Source organism: Bos indicus x Bos taurus, chromosome 28 (genome assembly GCF_003369695.1).
Source record: "Bos indicus x Bos taurus breed Angus x Brahman F1 hybrid chromosome 28, Bos_hybrid_MaternalHap_v2.0, whole genome shotgun sequence".
In the NCBI taxonomy this organism is placed as follows: domain Eukaryota; kingdom Metazoa; phylum Chordata; class Mammalia; order Artiodactyla; family Bovidae; genus Bos; species Bos indicus x Bos taurus.
The window spans coordinates 28038092-28053848 of record NC_040103.1 but is presented as its reverse complement, the minus strand read 5'-3'; the positions used below and the strand labels follow the sequence as shown (position 1 = coordinate 28053848).

Sequence of the window (15757 nt, the reverse complement as noted above, 5' to 3'; positions counted from 1 at the left end):
ATCAGCATCAGTATCCTGGTTGTGATATTGCAGGAGTTTTTCACCATTGGGGGAAACCCGGTAAAGGGTTCAAGGGATCTCTGTATTATTTCTTAAAACTGCATGTGTGTCTGTAATTATCTTGAAACAAAAGTGCAATTAAATAGAAAAAAAGAAAACTAGGTTTTGAGGAGATCTTTGTAAAATGCAGCGAGAGGTGAGAGATAAGAATGAGCAGAAATGCATTTCCCGGGGCAGGAGCAGCATAGGAGTTGAGTCCAGTTGGGAACTCCAAGTTTGGCTTTTTGGAATAGCAGGAACTGGCTACTCTCCTGGGGTCTATTCATGTGCAGGGACAAGCTTGGGGGAGGAAGCCCATCCTCAAAATAGGGGAAAAAGAAAGAGGGGGACAGGTCTCTGGAGGGATGACAGGACATCTGAGCCCCCGTCAGCTGGAAGAGCTGGTGTGGATGAGGTGCTCAAACTGGGCTGCCGCATGGCTCAGGGGTCCCAGGGAGGCATGAGTAGGAGGGTCAGGCATGGTCCTGAAGCGAGGAGGTCTGGGCAGCATGTGAACTGTGCAGCACTGTCCTCAAGGTTGGTGATACCTGGCGATCCTGGGTTATCTCTGAACTGCTCATGGGCCTACCACGGGGCAGAGCAAGCGTCAGGATGTTTTGTGCCAATTCTGTAGCTCGCAAGCAAGGAGGAGGAGGAGAAGGGTTTGAGTAACTAAGGTGGAGTGTTTGAAAAGTGAATACATTTGGGAAAGTCCCTAGGGAGCCTCTGGCTGATAAATGCTGATAGTCAACCAGTAAATTCATTTCCTGAGTTCTTCCTTTGGGCCAAGCAAGGGAAGAGGCACTGGGAATAGAGGGGAGGAAGACAGTCTCTGCCCTAGGGGAGCTGAATCGTAACAGAAGTTAATACTTCTAATGAAGCAGCTACTGTTCCAAGCACTTCACACACATGTATAAATGGAGTCCTCAGAACCATCCTGTGAGGAAGGTGCCCCAGTGCCTTTGCAGAGAACAGTCACAGCTCCCCCCTGCCCCCCCATCAAAGCACTCAGCTCGCACTCCGTTGTAAGGTAAAGCTGGGATTTGAACCCAGGAAGTCTGTCTCCGTAGTCCATGGACTCATCCACTGTCTTTAGCACTGAGTGGGCAGATTTGGCCAAAAGGCAGCAGCTGTGTGGCAGGGGGCAGATCAGAGTCCTGGCCAGGAACCGGTCTTCCAAGACCAATACCAACTTGTGCAACTCTGAACATCTCGGGGACCTCTTTATGTCTCACACGCCTTCTCTAAGACACGCATGGCCCTAAACACAAGGCTGCTGGAGGCCCTTTGAGGAAATGTGCTTTGGAGGCACCAGGCCATTGCTGGCCTCCCATGAAATGGGAGCTTAGCGGCCACCCCAGACTGGCTGCAGGTGACAGTGAGTAGAATGCTGCTCCTGGTCCCGGCCCTGTAGTTCCGCACTGCAGCTGGGCTGCTACAGGAGGGCCGGATTCCAGAGACTGAGTGGGCTTGAAAGTCTGAGGCAGCATCATGAAATGCAGAAGGAAGAAGAGGATGGCACCTTGTGGGCACCATTCCTTCAGAATCAAGTTCAAGCTCTTCCACGTGGTGTTCCACCTGGAGATAACCTGGCCCACACTAGCTTTCCAGTTGGTCTCCACACCTACCTCGCTGCAGCCTCCACCCTGGCCAAATGTACCCACGACTAGCAAAGGACGCAAAGACAGAACATGGCAGAACTGAGATTTGAATCCATGTCTGGTTGGCTGCAAAGTAGGGGCTGTGTGGTGAGGTGGAGGGAGCATGGATTAAGGGGTCAGATGCACCTGAGTTCTTCCTATTCCAGCTCTGCCTTTGTGACCCCAAGTGAGTGCCTCACATTTCTGTGCCTTGTCTATAAAATACGGTTAGTAATATCCCTGTATTAACACCTTATCACAAACTTCGTAGCTTAAAAGCACATATTTATTATCTTGCAGTTCTGAATGTCAAGTCTAAGATCAGTTTCACTGGCCTAAAATCAACAGGCCTGTGCTCCTTCTGGAGTCTTGGGGAGACCTTCTTCCTTGCCTTTTCCCGCTCTCGTGGCTGCCTGTTTTCCATGGCTTGTGGGCCCCTTCATCTGCCTTCAAAGCCAGCAGTGACTGGTTGAGCTTTTCTTAATGCATTACTCAGGCCTCTTCTATAGTTAAATCTCCCTCTTATAAAAGACCCTGCTGATTTTACTGGGCCTACTTGGATAATCCAGGATAATCTTCTTATCTCAAAATCCTTAATCACACTGTAAAGTTCCTTTTACTATGTGGAATAACATGTCCGCAGATGTGGGGATTCATACGTGGAGATCTTGGGTGGGAGGCACATTATTCAGCCTCCCACAGCAGGTGCTACATGAAACGGGTCGCATCAAGTTAAATTCTCAGCGTGGTGTTTAACCAGTAGAAGACTGGTGATGTTTAATGTCAGCTGGTCACGAGAAGCACTTAGCTTTTACAAAATAGTGCCGGGGTTCACTCCGAAAATTTGGGGTTGGGGAAAGTGTCTATGCATTGGAATTTTTATAAGCTCCCTAGTGACTCTGTTGGGCAGCCAGGGTAGGGCTGATTATAGTAAGCGCTGAATTCATGTCAGCAGTTATTCTTATTCCCACAGCTACTTAGCTCCGAGCCTCAGTGCCCAGGAGCTGTTCAATAGACGTTTGTTGAATTAGACTGAAGTGAATCACTCCTGGGGCCCCAAGCTATCCCTGGGATAGCATGGGAGGGGTGAGAGGGCTTCTCACTGCTGCATCACAGGGCCTGAAGAATGAGGTTCTGTGGGCAGACAGATGCCTCGGCCTCTGAATCAACCTCACACCCAGAAGTAGCTGCCTGGGGGGCTGGAGTCTCTCCTCCTCTCCGAAGTCCAGTCAAGGGGCCCAACCAGGCAGAATCCAGTCATCAACGGGCCATTGTTAATGGAACAGAGGGGGCTCTGTGCCCATTTAACACTTCTCTCCCTCACGAAGCTGCTCCCAGCTGAGGGCTGGCTTCTGGAGGACTGCGGAGCTGGGGAGGGGCCCCAAGGCTACGAAGGGAACGAGGGAGGATTCCGGGTGGGGGCTGAGCCCTCTGGTTGGAGGAGCAGAGGCAGCTTGGGACACAGGCCAGTCTCGTAAGTCAGCAGGGTGGAAAGTCTGGGCACTGAAGCGGCCACTCAGGCCAGGAAGAGTTTCCCATTAAAGCTGGGGATCCAGGGACAATGAAACCCACCAGACCCCAATGGGAGCCAGGGGACAGCTTTCTCTGTGGGGTGGTCACACTTGACCTACCTCCTTCCCTTTGCAAAAACAGAAAAGTGAAATCCACACGGTAAATGGTGCCTTTCATTGCCTATAGAACAGTGTTTTCAAAAGGGCTGGGAGGGTTTTATGTTCTGTGGGCTTGGGATTAATAGGCAGGCAATTCAACCAGGGCTGGGTATAAACGTCCTTTTGCTTAGCAGACCTTTTCTGTATTCAGGAGGGTGGATTTCAGGAGGATGGTGTTTAAGATCCCAAAGATAGTGCCTGATCAGTCTCCTCAAAAATGCCAGAGACCTACAGTTCTTGGGCTAAGGCACCAGCAATTCTCATCTGCTGAATACAGCAAATTCTCTGATCGTTTCTGCCAAGAGAGTACATTGCTTTAAAACATATTCTAGGAGGGTGGGATCTCAAAGATGGGGGCCTGGATCAGCAGCAGCACCTGGGAACTTGATAGAAATGCACATTCTTGCCGCGCCACCCCCCATTCCCAGCCCAAACCATCTCAGTCAGAATCTCTCGGGGGTGGGCAGAGGACTGTGTTTATCAAGCTCTGCAGGTGATGCTGATGCACGCTCAAATTTGAAAATCACAGTTACAGAGCCATACGAAACTTCAGGTTGTAGAGTCAGTTTGGTAGGTTGGACAAGCTTTTTTTTTTTTAAAGAACAGAACCATGAAGGCAGAAAATACCAGAGTGTATTACGGATCTCTAATAAGGATAAGCATGGGTCTCATAAGACTTTTGTTTCAGTGACGTGGATGTGTCTCTGTCTGAGGTTTTGGTCCCAAAAGATCGAAAGCTATTGTTCTAGAGCCAGAATGTACTACAGATAGTCCCGGACTTAAGACGGTTGACTTTTAAGATGGTGTGAAAGTGATACACATTTGGTAGAAACCATAATTGAATTGGGGCTAGGCTGTACAATCAGCTGGGGCTTCCAGTCAGCCACGTGGTCAGGAGGGTAAACAACCGATACACTTAACAACCATTTACACCCACACAACCATTCTGTTTTAAACTTTCGGTAGAGCTCAATAAACTACAAGAGAGGTTCAACGCTTTCTTATAAAACAGGCTTTGTGCTAGATGACGCCGCCCAATTGTAGCATTCGAGCCACACTAATGTCAGGGTTCTGGACACGTTTAAGGCAGGCTAAGGTAAGCTATGATGTGTGGGAGATTAGGTGTATTAAATGCATTTTCAATTTATGATGGATTTATTGGGATGCAACCTCATCATAAATCAAGGAGGATCTGTAATTCAGCCAACTCATTTTTTTGGCTAATTTGTCTGAATTGGGAGGTTTTAAAGATTCCGGCATGAGAGTTCCCTTGCCCCGCACCAGACCCTCAAGTAGATTACTGAACAGATGAGGGGGCCTGCTTTGGGGGCAGACAGCCTCTTTACAACACCGGCCTAAAGCTGAGTTAAACTGTGTGTTTCCCCCATGTTTATAAAACCTTCTGTCCCTCCACTGCTCCCCTTTCTTTATATATATATATATATGCCTGAGACATATGTGGACCATAGGTAGTCAGTTACATCTGGGTAGTAGATTGAGGGGTGATTTGTTGCTTTCTTCTCAGTGTTTGTCCATTTTACTTGAATTCTGCATGCTGAACATCTTTCATTATTACAAAAATAAAACATATAAAGCCGAGGGTCCATCTCTGTGTGGAAATACAGAAAAGGAAAGCCACTGCCCAAGGCAGAGATAGTGCTGCCCGAAGGGCCACCCCTCCCCCATGCATGCTCTAGGGCTTAGCCCAGACCTCACAGGTGCTCAGAGCCCATTCCCTTAGAAGAAGAGCACTGCCCCCTCCCACGCTTCAAACTTGTCACCCTCTTAGAAAGCCCTTTGGCAGCTCCAGGTTCTCCAGGCAGCCCTTTGGACCCTGGTTGCCGCCCTTTCTTTCCTTAGCAGCTGAGAAAGGGAGGTTCCAAGAAGCTAAGTGGTCACCCACTTAGCTAAGCCCAAGGTCACCCAGCAGGAGGTACAAGGCTGTGAAGGGATGTGAAGGGCAGGTCTGCTGAAGGCCATTCTCAGGGACTGGGCTCTCCTAGCGGCACTCATCTCTGCCTTGTGCCATTCTTGGCACTTTCAGATTCATTTTACTGTTTGCTGAACAGCACGGACTGAAGAAGAAAGGAGGGGAGGAGCAGGGAGGAAGGGAAGGGAGTAGAGGCGGGGAGAGGAAAGCGGGTGGGGAGAGGAGCACGCAGGTCTCTGGTTATACTCAGAATAGGAGTGAAGGATGCGCCCTATCTGTGTGCCCCTAGCGGACTCGGAACACTCAGTCTGGCCAAGAGGCGGCATGGTCTGGTCAGATCCCCATCGCCAGGCCCTGACCCCACAGGCCCCAGCTGCGGGCCCCCGCCCAGCCAGACCAGAGGGGAGAATGGACAAGGGGCAGCCTGGAGCCTGGAGGAGCCACTCGCTGTAGATGGGGACAACCTCGGGCTGGCTCCCTGGGGCTGCCGGGATGAGGGATGTGAGGGCCTCCGGCTATGCTGCGTGGGTGAATCCCAGGTGACCACTGAGGAGTGGGGGCTAGGACGTGGGCAGCCAGCGCAGCTCGTAAGGGACAGCTTATTTTACATTGGTGTGTAGCTGATTAAGTGTTGTGATAGTTTAAGGTGGACAGCAAAGGGACTCAGCCATACATATACACACATGTATCCACTCTCTCCCAAACTCCTCTCCCATCCGGGCGGCCACATAACACTGAGCAGAGATCCCTGTGCTATATGGTAGCTCCTTGCTGGTTAGCCATCTTATTTGCTTTACAGTGTTGTGTTGGTTTCTGCCATACAATGACATGAATCAGCCATAAATATACGTATATCCCCTCCCGCCCTGCCACCCCTATAGGTCATCGCAGAGCACCAGGCTGAGCTCCCTGTGGGTTGCCATTTTAAATATAGCAGTGTGTACATGTCGATCCCAAACTCCCTAACTATCTCTTCCCCCCAAGGCAAACCATAAGTTCTAAAACTGGACAATTTAAAAGCAGCTTATACACAAGAAACTGATAATGCTGGTTGCTTTCGAGGAAAGACCTGGGTGTCTGAGTCAGTCCTGGGAAAGAGGTTTCACCACCATGCATCCTTTTGTACCTTTCCAATTTTATACCGTGGGCCTAGATTAGTTACTTTGATAAAATTAATAAAACTAAAAATAAAATAAAAGCAGGTGCCAGTTTACTACCTGTAGAAGGAAAGGCAAAGTTCCTTGGAGGTGAGACTCTCATTTTGGAAGAGTCATCTGAACAGGCTTTTGAATTTAAGCAGAGGCAAAGCCAGAATCCCATCCCAGAAGGAAAACTTGGGGGCGGTGAGAAGCAAAACTACCCCTACAGCCGAACTTAACAGTCTGCTTTCTCTGTGAGAAAAGTGACAGCTCTCCAGAAATTATTTCTTTAGTGGCTGGGCCTGAGACTGACAAGATGGGAGGAGCTGGCTTGGGTCCCCTCCCTCCTGTGCGGAGAGGAAGTGCCAGGAGGAGCCGCCCTGCAGACAGTGGAGTCCTGGGGGATTCCCAGACATGCCTGGGGGAGGGGGGACAAGTGGACTTGTGCTCACCACGTGGGCCTCGGGCATTAAAGGGGACAAGGGACCCCTCAAGGCTGCAGACCCCATAGACCTCTGGGAATGTGGCACCTGTCTGCTGAGAGTAAGGCGGGGGTAACATGATGGGTAATCACTGAGGCAGGGCCTCTGGTGGAGGCCTCTTGTTTCCTGGCCCTTCCCCAAGCAGGCAGTGTCAGGGCCAGGGTGGGGCTGGCACTCAAGCAGAGAAGGAACCTGCTCCCCTCCAAAGCCTGGGGAGAAGCTCTATGGCTTCAAAAGTGCTCCCAGAGAAATAGTGACTCATGGCCCAAGGGAATCAAAGCTTTTCTCACCCCAGAGGTTATTCATCCTGCAACACAGGGATCTGGTGATGACAGATGAATCAGAAATACTAGTCTGAGAGCAGCCAGCCTGTGTGGCTCAGTGTCAGAGGGCAGGCTAACCCCTCCCTCTTCCCGTTGGTCTCTTAGCAAAAGGGAGACTTAGGAGTCTCAGTTCCTCCGTTTTCCTGCCAAAGGAGTTCCAGTGCACCAGAAAACTTCTCTAAGCTTCAGCGTCCTAACCTGTGAATTGGGAAGAACTGTGCCCCTCTAGCTAGGTTGTGGTGTGGGTGAGAGGGTGCCACTCAGCACAGGGCTGGCCACCAGCCCCTCCTGCTGGCTGGGAGGGCGTGGGGAGTGGTAGCAGCAGCTGCGGCAGCCTGGCATCCTGTGCCGTGGACTGGGTTGAGGAAGCTGGCACTCGCCCCTCGCTTGACTCATACTCCTTTTCCAGGTCAGGCCCACCAAAACCAGGACAGACACACCGCCCACCCCACCCCCCACCCCGCTCCGAGCCCCGGTGCTCCTTCCAGTGGGAAGAGTCTCACCCCAAATGGCCACGTCAGCAGGGTTTGCTCAGCCAAGGAACCTGGGAGCTCTCTGTTACCTCTTATATATATTCACAACCTCCAACAAGCTCTGGGGAGTGACCCACACTCTTGAGATGAAAATTCTCCTGGAATTTCCTGTCTGCACTGCATCATTCGGCAGACATAGGTTCGGTACACCCCACCTTCTACGATTGTCCAGTGGCTTTACTTGAGCCTGGAGTGGCTAAGTACACCTGGAATAGGAGAGCCAAGGGTTTGAATTGTGGCTGTGTGACCTTGGACAAGTCACCTAGCCTTCTGGGCCTCAGGGATGGCATCTATAAAATGGGGCTACTTCATGCAATCAGATTGACGCAAATAAATCACTTAACCTGAGGACGCCTAGTACATAAAGAGCTCGCAGATTCTCAGCTGTACCTTCCAAGAAGGCGGAGGCTGCTGGCACCTGGCATAGTGCTGGGCACACTTTTACTTTTAAGAAGTGATTCCAGTGGAATAGCAGCACCATTCTTAAGGGAAAAGCAGCTCTAAAACTTCAACCCAGCAGTCTCTTCTCACCCAAGATTCCAGTCGCAGGCTTGGCATGGAGGTCCTTTTGGAAGCTCTTCATGCCCATCATCACTTCCAGAAGCTCCTGCCGCATCCAGGTGGGGCTGGAGTGGGAGGGGGGCAGTGGGAAGATGGGAGACAGAGGTTGGGGAGAGCTCAGGGCAGGAAGCCGGGGAGCTGACCTGGTCCTGCTACCTGGGTGTGCAGGTGCCCTTGCAAGGCTCTGGGCACGAGAACTGGCAGGTGGGCAGCACACAGCGAAACTCAGTGATGCAATGTTTTCCCAGAGTGACTCAACAGCTTGTCCCTGGGCTCTGAACAGTGAGCGGTGTGCTGTGGCCCCGGGGCATCCTCATCTCCTTGCCTGAACCTTTCCTTCCCTGTTACCACCCTCTCCAGCCTAGGGACCCATGGCTCTTCCACCCATGCTCTGCTTCTGGCCGTGAGCCCCGGCCCAGGGGAGGTCCCCAGGCTGCCTCCGTCATGTCTCTCTAATCTCCGTGTTGAAGAAAGACCTAAGCGCCAGACAGACCTGCGTTTCACTACTGCCTCTGCTTCTACCTGGCCGAGTGACCTTGGGCAGGCTACCCTACCTCTCTGAGCCTCAGGTGCCTCATCTATAAAATGGAGGCAGTGCTAATAATTTTGTTTTATTAGTTGTAGGTTGCTTAGTGAGAAGGTTTGTAAAGTGATTGGCATACAGCGGGTGTTTAGCAAACAGAAAGCTTGACCTCCAAAGGCCTCTATGATCTGACCTCAATTTACTTTGCTAGTTGCCTTAAAAAAAAAAAGGATGATAGGTCACTCTTCATTTTATTCTCCTATCACCGCCATGTTCAGTTCAGTTCAGTTGCTCCGTCGTGTCCGACTCTTTGTGACCCCATGAATCGCAGCACGCCAGGCCTCCCTGTCCATCACCAACTCCTGGAGCTCACCGCCATGTAGCGGGTACTATTAGTATCTCCATTTTACAGGTGATAAAAGTGAGGCATAGAGAGGCTAAGCAGCTTGGCCATGGTCACACAGCAGTGACTGCGGACGGAGGCTCCTCATGCAGACAGCCTGGCTCCAGAGCTTGCACGTGTAACCACCTCCTCCCTGTCTCTTCTCTCTCTCTCTCTTCTTCGTCCATCCCACACACTGCAGTTCAGTGCAGCTAGACTCCTCACCCACCTCTGCACTCGATCTGAACCTGCCCATACCTGTGCTTGCTGCCCGGGCTCGCCTCTTTGCGCTGGAAGCCCACCTGCTCCGTGAAACCATCCCCAGATCCTCCCTCATGTGCACCTGTGTGGGCTCATTACCGTTGGACTCCAAGGTGGTTATTCGTGCCCAGGTGTCCTGCCCTCTTCTAGCCTGGAGGCACCTTCTGCCCGGCGTGGTGTCAGGCATGAGCAGGCACCCAAGGCCAGAGCACCCTGGTCAGAGCATCACACGTGTGCTCCCTGGGTGGCGTGGAGGGGAGCCCAGCACTAAGGGCCCTCCTACTTCTGCGAGGACAGCTCAGAGGCTGCAGCTGGAACCACTCCCAGGAGGCATCTTGCCAGCTGGGCTTCTGTGACTCTGCTCGGGGAAAAGGGCTCACTCATGGGGGCTTCTGCAGCCGAGAGGGTTGGGTTTGAGACCCAGAAGAAGATGAATGGACGTCTGTCCAGTGAGGGGAAAGGACTGAGAACTGCGTGCTGTTAGGGCCCATACTGCACAGTCTGCTTAACTCCAAAGGGTCTCTTGGAGGGTTTCAGGCCCATCCTCGGGATCCCAGCCCAGAGCCCACAGGGTAGTGACCACAAGAGGCCATCCACCCAGGGTCCCACTCTCCCATTCCTTCCTGGTCCCATACAGGGCCTCTGGTCCACATCAGCTGCCCTCTCCCACTCACTATGACTCCACCACCTCTGCCTAGACTCAGATCCCTCCCTAACAGCAGCATCCTCTCCTGGGAGACTGGGCACTGTCCCATGCCTCCTTCCTCCTGGGGCCCAGTGTCACACCCATCATTTGTGCTCCCCAGTCAGGCATGGGTGCTCAGTGCTTGCCGGGGGCTGCACGGGACACTGGAGACACGTGAGAACAAGGCAGACTCTGTCCTGCTCACAGAGCTCACTGCCCGGTGGAGACCACAGAGCACGAAAGCAGCTGGCGCAACAGAGCAAGGCAGAGTGTGAGGATGGGGACGTGCAGGCAGCCACAGAGAGGGCCACTGACGGAGGCTTCTAGAAGGAGACATCTAAGCTGAGGCCTGAGGGTGAAGGCAGCTGGCCATGAGAAAAGAAGGAAGGAGAGAGTGTTGTGAGTAGGGTGTACCCTGGTCACAGTAACGAGAGGACTGTCCTGCTGAGCCGTTCCGCCCCTCCAGTCGAGGCTCCAGCAAGGTGGATACACCCAGGGTCAGGAGCACTGACTCTGGAGTGAGGCAGCAGGGCTCAGACCCAGCTCTGCGCTCACCAGCAGCAGGGTCCCAGCAACTTCCCCGTCTGTCTGGTTCTGTCTGCCGGTCTGTACAACGGTGATCACACGGTACCTGCTGCCAGAGCTTCCAGTGAAGACTCTGAGTGTGGGCCCAGACAGCACTAATTAAGCACAGGGTGTGCAGCCAACTGTTAGCACCAGCTATCTCCTGTGTCCCCAGCCCCAAGGCCCCTGCGCCAGATGCAGAAGGAGGTGGAAAAGTGAAAGGGCAGTGGCATCTGTCAAAGGCAGAAGAGGACGGGTCCTGACCTCTGTGGTCACAGAGGCTTTTATTTCTTTATCCTGTGAGGATAACCTCCCCTTCCTGGTTCTAGGTTTGCAATAATCTTGGGCCTCTTCAGGCCTGTCTGTCCTAACCCTGCAGATTCAGGGCCCCAGCCTCTTTCAGACGGCCCCGCCCACCCACCTCAGAAGTTGTGAAATGCTTTGCTGAAAATCATGCAGTCTCAGCCAGGGGGGTGGCCCAGTTTGTTTTCAAAATATTTCCTCTGATAGTGCTATTTTGGCTCAGACATGTTAGCACTTTGCAGAATCCTGCAGATGGCGAGGCAGCTGGAGCGGAGAGGAGGAGGGAAGCAGGGAAGGGAGTGGGAGAGGCCCCGGGCCAGGGCTCAGGTAGCTGTAGGGGCCCGCCTGGGCACGGGTGTCACGTGGCATGCTGGGACAGGCGCACACAGGATGGGATCGGGCCAGCCTGTAGTGGGGAGCTTTCAACTGTCTAAGCTGTGGAGCCTTCTTATGAACCAGAACTTTCCTAGGAAACCCAATATGTAGAACAGATAAATGGGGGAGAGGCCTGGAACCCCCCTCCATCAGGCTTCTGAGGGGTCCTTGTTGAACTCCGGGGCGCCATGAAACCCAGTGTGAAAACTGATGCTGCTAAAGGAATCATAACCTTCTCTGGGGGAGTCAGTGCCCACATTGTTCTAAAATAAAGATCTTCCTAAGGGAAAGTGGAATGATCTTCCTAATAAGTTCTAATTCAAGCCTAGTCCAGAGAATGCCATGCATCCTGAGAACCAGGACTCAGAAAGTGCAAAGTGACTGATCCTCTTTGCTGACAAGTTTGTGAGCACCTCTCTGGGAAGCCTTGCGTACTTGGGCCTGAGTGTGTGGGGCAAAGAGTATGTGGTGAGCAATAGTTAGGGCACATTTCTAAACTCCTCACAAATACAAATTCATTTATAGCCTTATTACTTATAACCTATTACCATCCCCCCTTTTCTAGGAAACTAAGGCCCAGAGAGGTTAAGTAACTTGTCCACGGTCACACAGCTACTAAGTCGTACAGAGGGCACTATCTCATAATTTGTCTTTTGGGATGAGTGTATTGCTGTGCTTATCTTTCTCTCTCTCTGTGTATGTGTGAGTGTACTCTGGCCCATAGTGATTTGTGTTAATCTGTGAGTATGTGGGCGTGCAGTCTCTTTTCCAAGACTGCAAGCCACAGGGCTTACCCCTTAACTTGCCTCTCAGAAGCCTGGCAACCACAGGACAAAGGGCTCCGGCATGGGGGCAGGACCAGTCTAGGGCTGGTGCCCATTCCCGGGATCCCAGGGGGTTCAGTTTGCTGACCTGGTAGGCACAGCCACAACAGTGGGAAGCCCCCCCTCCCCCGGCCACTCCCTGTGACTGAAGCGGAGTCCTGAACTGGCAGTCCCACCGGGGAGCTACCCCCATCCTGGCAACCTGGTTCGTCCCTTCTTACCGGACGCTGGGTTTGGAGTGGGTCAGCTGAATCAAAGGAAGGTATTAATGTATCACGAGTTTACTTCCTACCCCCCCAGACAGAGAACTTATAAGAGTGCTTGAGCCTCTTGAAAACACTGTTGTGAACTCACACCACCAGCACCCTAAACAGGGCCTAAGCTGATAGAACTCTGCTCAAAAGCAGATCCCTGACCCCTGACCTGCTGGTTAGTCCAGGAAGCCCCACAATGTAAACGGGGTTTTGAGGGTTTCTTCACATGTGAGCCCACCTTGGAGAAAATCAGCTTTGCTCCGTCCACTCTAAACTGATGATTAAGATGCAAATCTTTCTTAGATGCCACAAAATTGGAAAAAGCCCCACCATCCTTCATCATCAAAGTCAAACTCACCACGAGAGACCACCCTGCCTTGCTGAGCAGGGCGGAAGCGGGGAGACTTGCTCAGACGGAGCAGGGCTGTGCCGCAGCCTCGGGCAGTCTCCTCTCCCACAAGCTCCTGTTTCCCCAGCCACCAGTGTGCCAGCATCCCGCAGCACAAGGCCAGGCCGGAGGTGGGGGTGTTCCCTGACTTTTGAGGCTCCCAAAGGCAAGGAGGAGGGGCTGGACGGGCAGAGGCAGGAAGGAGGGACCTGGTGAGGCCCCCAGTGAGCCAGGTGAAAGCACGGAGGCCAAGACAGAGCTTCCCAGGCCAGCTGTTTACTTGCGGCATTCAGGAGAGGCTGAGCTGGGGACTAACTGGCTTATTTATTTTCCACACTTTTCCCTTCAAGTCCTTTTCAGAGAGCCTTCTGGAATTCCACTGATAAATTTCCCAGAGTGCAAACAACCATGGTCCCTCAGCACACAGCCATCTTTGTGGGGCAGGAGGGTAAGGGGAGGCATGGAGGTAGGGAGAGGCATAGAGAAGGAGAGATGGGCTGTAAAGACCTGAAGTTACTGATGCTCAGGGGCTCCCATGGCCTGCATGCCCCTCCTTCCAAGCTTGCAGAAGCAGGGATGTGCTGGGGTATGCAGGAGCAACTGCCAGATTTAGGTCGATGAAGACAAAGGCGGAGACCTTCAAGCACAGAACAGGCTGTCCAGCCTGCCAGGGGCACAAGCCGTGGAATCTGCAAGCTCAGAGCAGGACAGGCAGCGTAGCTACCACCTGTTTAAGCATCAGACAAGAAAAGGGGACAAGTATTTCTGTTTAAAGAATGAAAAGGAGAGCTGTTTTCCTTTCTTCCTGCGTGACTTCGTGAAGGGCAGAGGCCCGTCTGAGCATTTCCACACGACTGATACTTGGCTCCCTGCTTTATCACTTTCCAGCAGAGGCACTCACAGCTGCTCCCTGGTCTTCACCCATCCTCTGAGAAAGTCCCTAAGTACCGCCGTGTGTCACACACTGGAATGGAGCCAGGGGACAAAGATGAATAACCCCACCCTTTGGATGGGGCAGCTTCTCCCCATGCCCAGTCTCCCAGCTTCCATCCTGGACAGTGAGTCCACGCCACAGTGAAGCAGGGAGAGGGCTCCAGTATCTATGCAGCTCAGCACTATAAAGGCTCTGGCACTCACCCAGGTGGGCTTACTGTGGAAGGTGGGCAAGGCTGGCTGGGCTGTGCTTATCCTCTGCCCCTTGTTTAAGGTTGCCAGCTTTCCCCATACCATGAACATCTGTATCAGAGGCACTGGGGGTAGAGATGGGGGTAGGCAGTGCTGTGGCGACTCTGCTCCAGCAGGGGTACCCCCTCTCAGCCCTGGGGCTAGGGAGATAGAGTACCAACCAGGCAGAGAACACAGCTGTCGCTAAGTGCCTGGAAGGGAGTCCTGAAGGCAGCATAATTCACATTTGCTGTTGTTCAGTTGCTAAGTCATGTCCGACTCTTTGTGACCCCATGAACTGCAGCATGCCAGGCTTCCCTGTCCTTCACTGTCTCCTCGAGTTTGTTCAGATTCATGTTCATTGAGTTAGTGATGCTATCTAACCACCTCATCCCCTGCAGCCCTCTTCTCCTTTTGCCTTCAATCTGTCCCAGCATTAGGGTCTTTTCAGTGAGTTTTTTCTTCGCATCAGTTGGCCAAAGTATTGGAGCTTCAGCATCAGTCCTTCCAATGAATATTTAGGACCGATTTCCTTTAAGATGGATTGGTTTGATCTCCTTGCTGTCCAAGGGACTCTCAACTTACACTTCCTTCTTAGCTTTGTGACCTTGGGCAGCCACTGCACCCCTCTGAGCCTCATTTCCTCATCTGCAAAGTGGAACGGTAACTGCTGTCCCTCTGTGGGGGTTGTGTGAGAAAGCGTAAGCTGGGGACCAGACAGCCATGTGGTTATCACAGCCCCGGCTATCTCAGCTCTGCCTGTCCATCTCTCCTGAGGACCAGACAGTGCCACGGAGTGTAGCTCTCATGGGGGTGTGTGGGGTTGGGGGAAAGGACCTGCCCATGGATATTCAGGGAGGGCTGATTTTCCTGTGTAATAGGAAAAGACCAGAAGGGGAAAAGAACATAGTAATCCATTTGATGATGTTTACCTGGCAGTTTCTGCCAAACTTGTGACTTGTATGGTCACAGTGGTAGCTTTGTCCCCATTTCTCAGATAAGCAATGAATCATCTCTCATTGGAATTACCCTCATATCTGCCCCACAATCACTCCCAGGCCCCCTCTGTTTCCCGACTCCAGATGCATATGGAAGGCTGTAGCAGCCTGATGGCACCTATCCTTTGATTTCCATGATCCATGGTATAAGCCAGGTTGGGCAGAGTGAATATAAAAAGAGGACTGCAGTCAGGGGCCCCAGGACCCAGTAAGTGCTTCAGTGTTGCTTCCTTGTTGCTATGGAGAACCAGTTAGGGACCTTAGAGGCAGCTGGGCGTGGTGGAAGCAGCATGGGTTCCTGAGTCAGACTGTCCAGTTTCAAATCCTGGCTTTGTTCCCTCACCAGCTGTGTGACCCCCAAAACGTTACTTAACTTTTCTGAACCTCAGTTTCCTAATCTGTAAAATGGTGATAAGATGCTATTTATCGGGAGGTAATGTAGAGCTCGTGATTCACAGAAGACATAATTAAGGTGGAAAGGTGATACTGGGAAGGGACTGGCTGCAGCGCTCCACCTGAAATTGGGGGTGGCCAAGCCCAGATCGCACTCTCGTCTGGGACCACATTCCTGGGTGCTGCCTACAAACTTTGCTCATTTCAGCATTAAGACCATTTAGATACTTGAAATGCACACCAAACCTAGTGACAAAGGGGTGAGGGTGGGGGTGGGGAATGACACATTTCTTTCTGATTACACGGCCCAGTCGCCACCGCATCGT

The 15757-nt window shown here is 52.3% G+C and overlaps 1 protein-coding gene across 11 annotated transcripts in view; it reads right to left on the bottom strand.

The window, feature by feature from the left end:
* CHST3 (carbohydrate sulfotransferase 3) overlaps positions 1 to 15757 on the bottom strand; it is a 38168-nt gene that overhangs the window by 20351 nt on the left and 2060 nt on the right. The window contains exon 2 of one of the 11 annotated variants that reach the window (XM_027530353.1): positions 8288 to 8382. The exons of the other annotated variants lie outside the window; for them this stretch is intronic. The gene's annotated coding sequence lies outside the window, so the exon portion shown is untranslated. The remainder of the gene's footprint in view (positions 1 to 8287; positions 8383 to 15757) is intronic. 11 annotated transcript variants of the gene reach the window in all.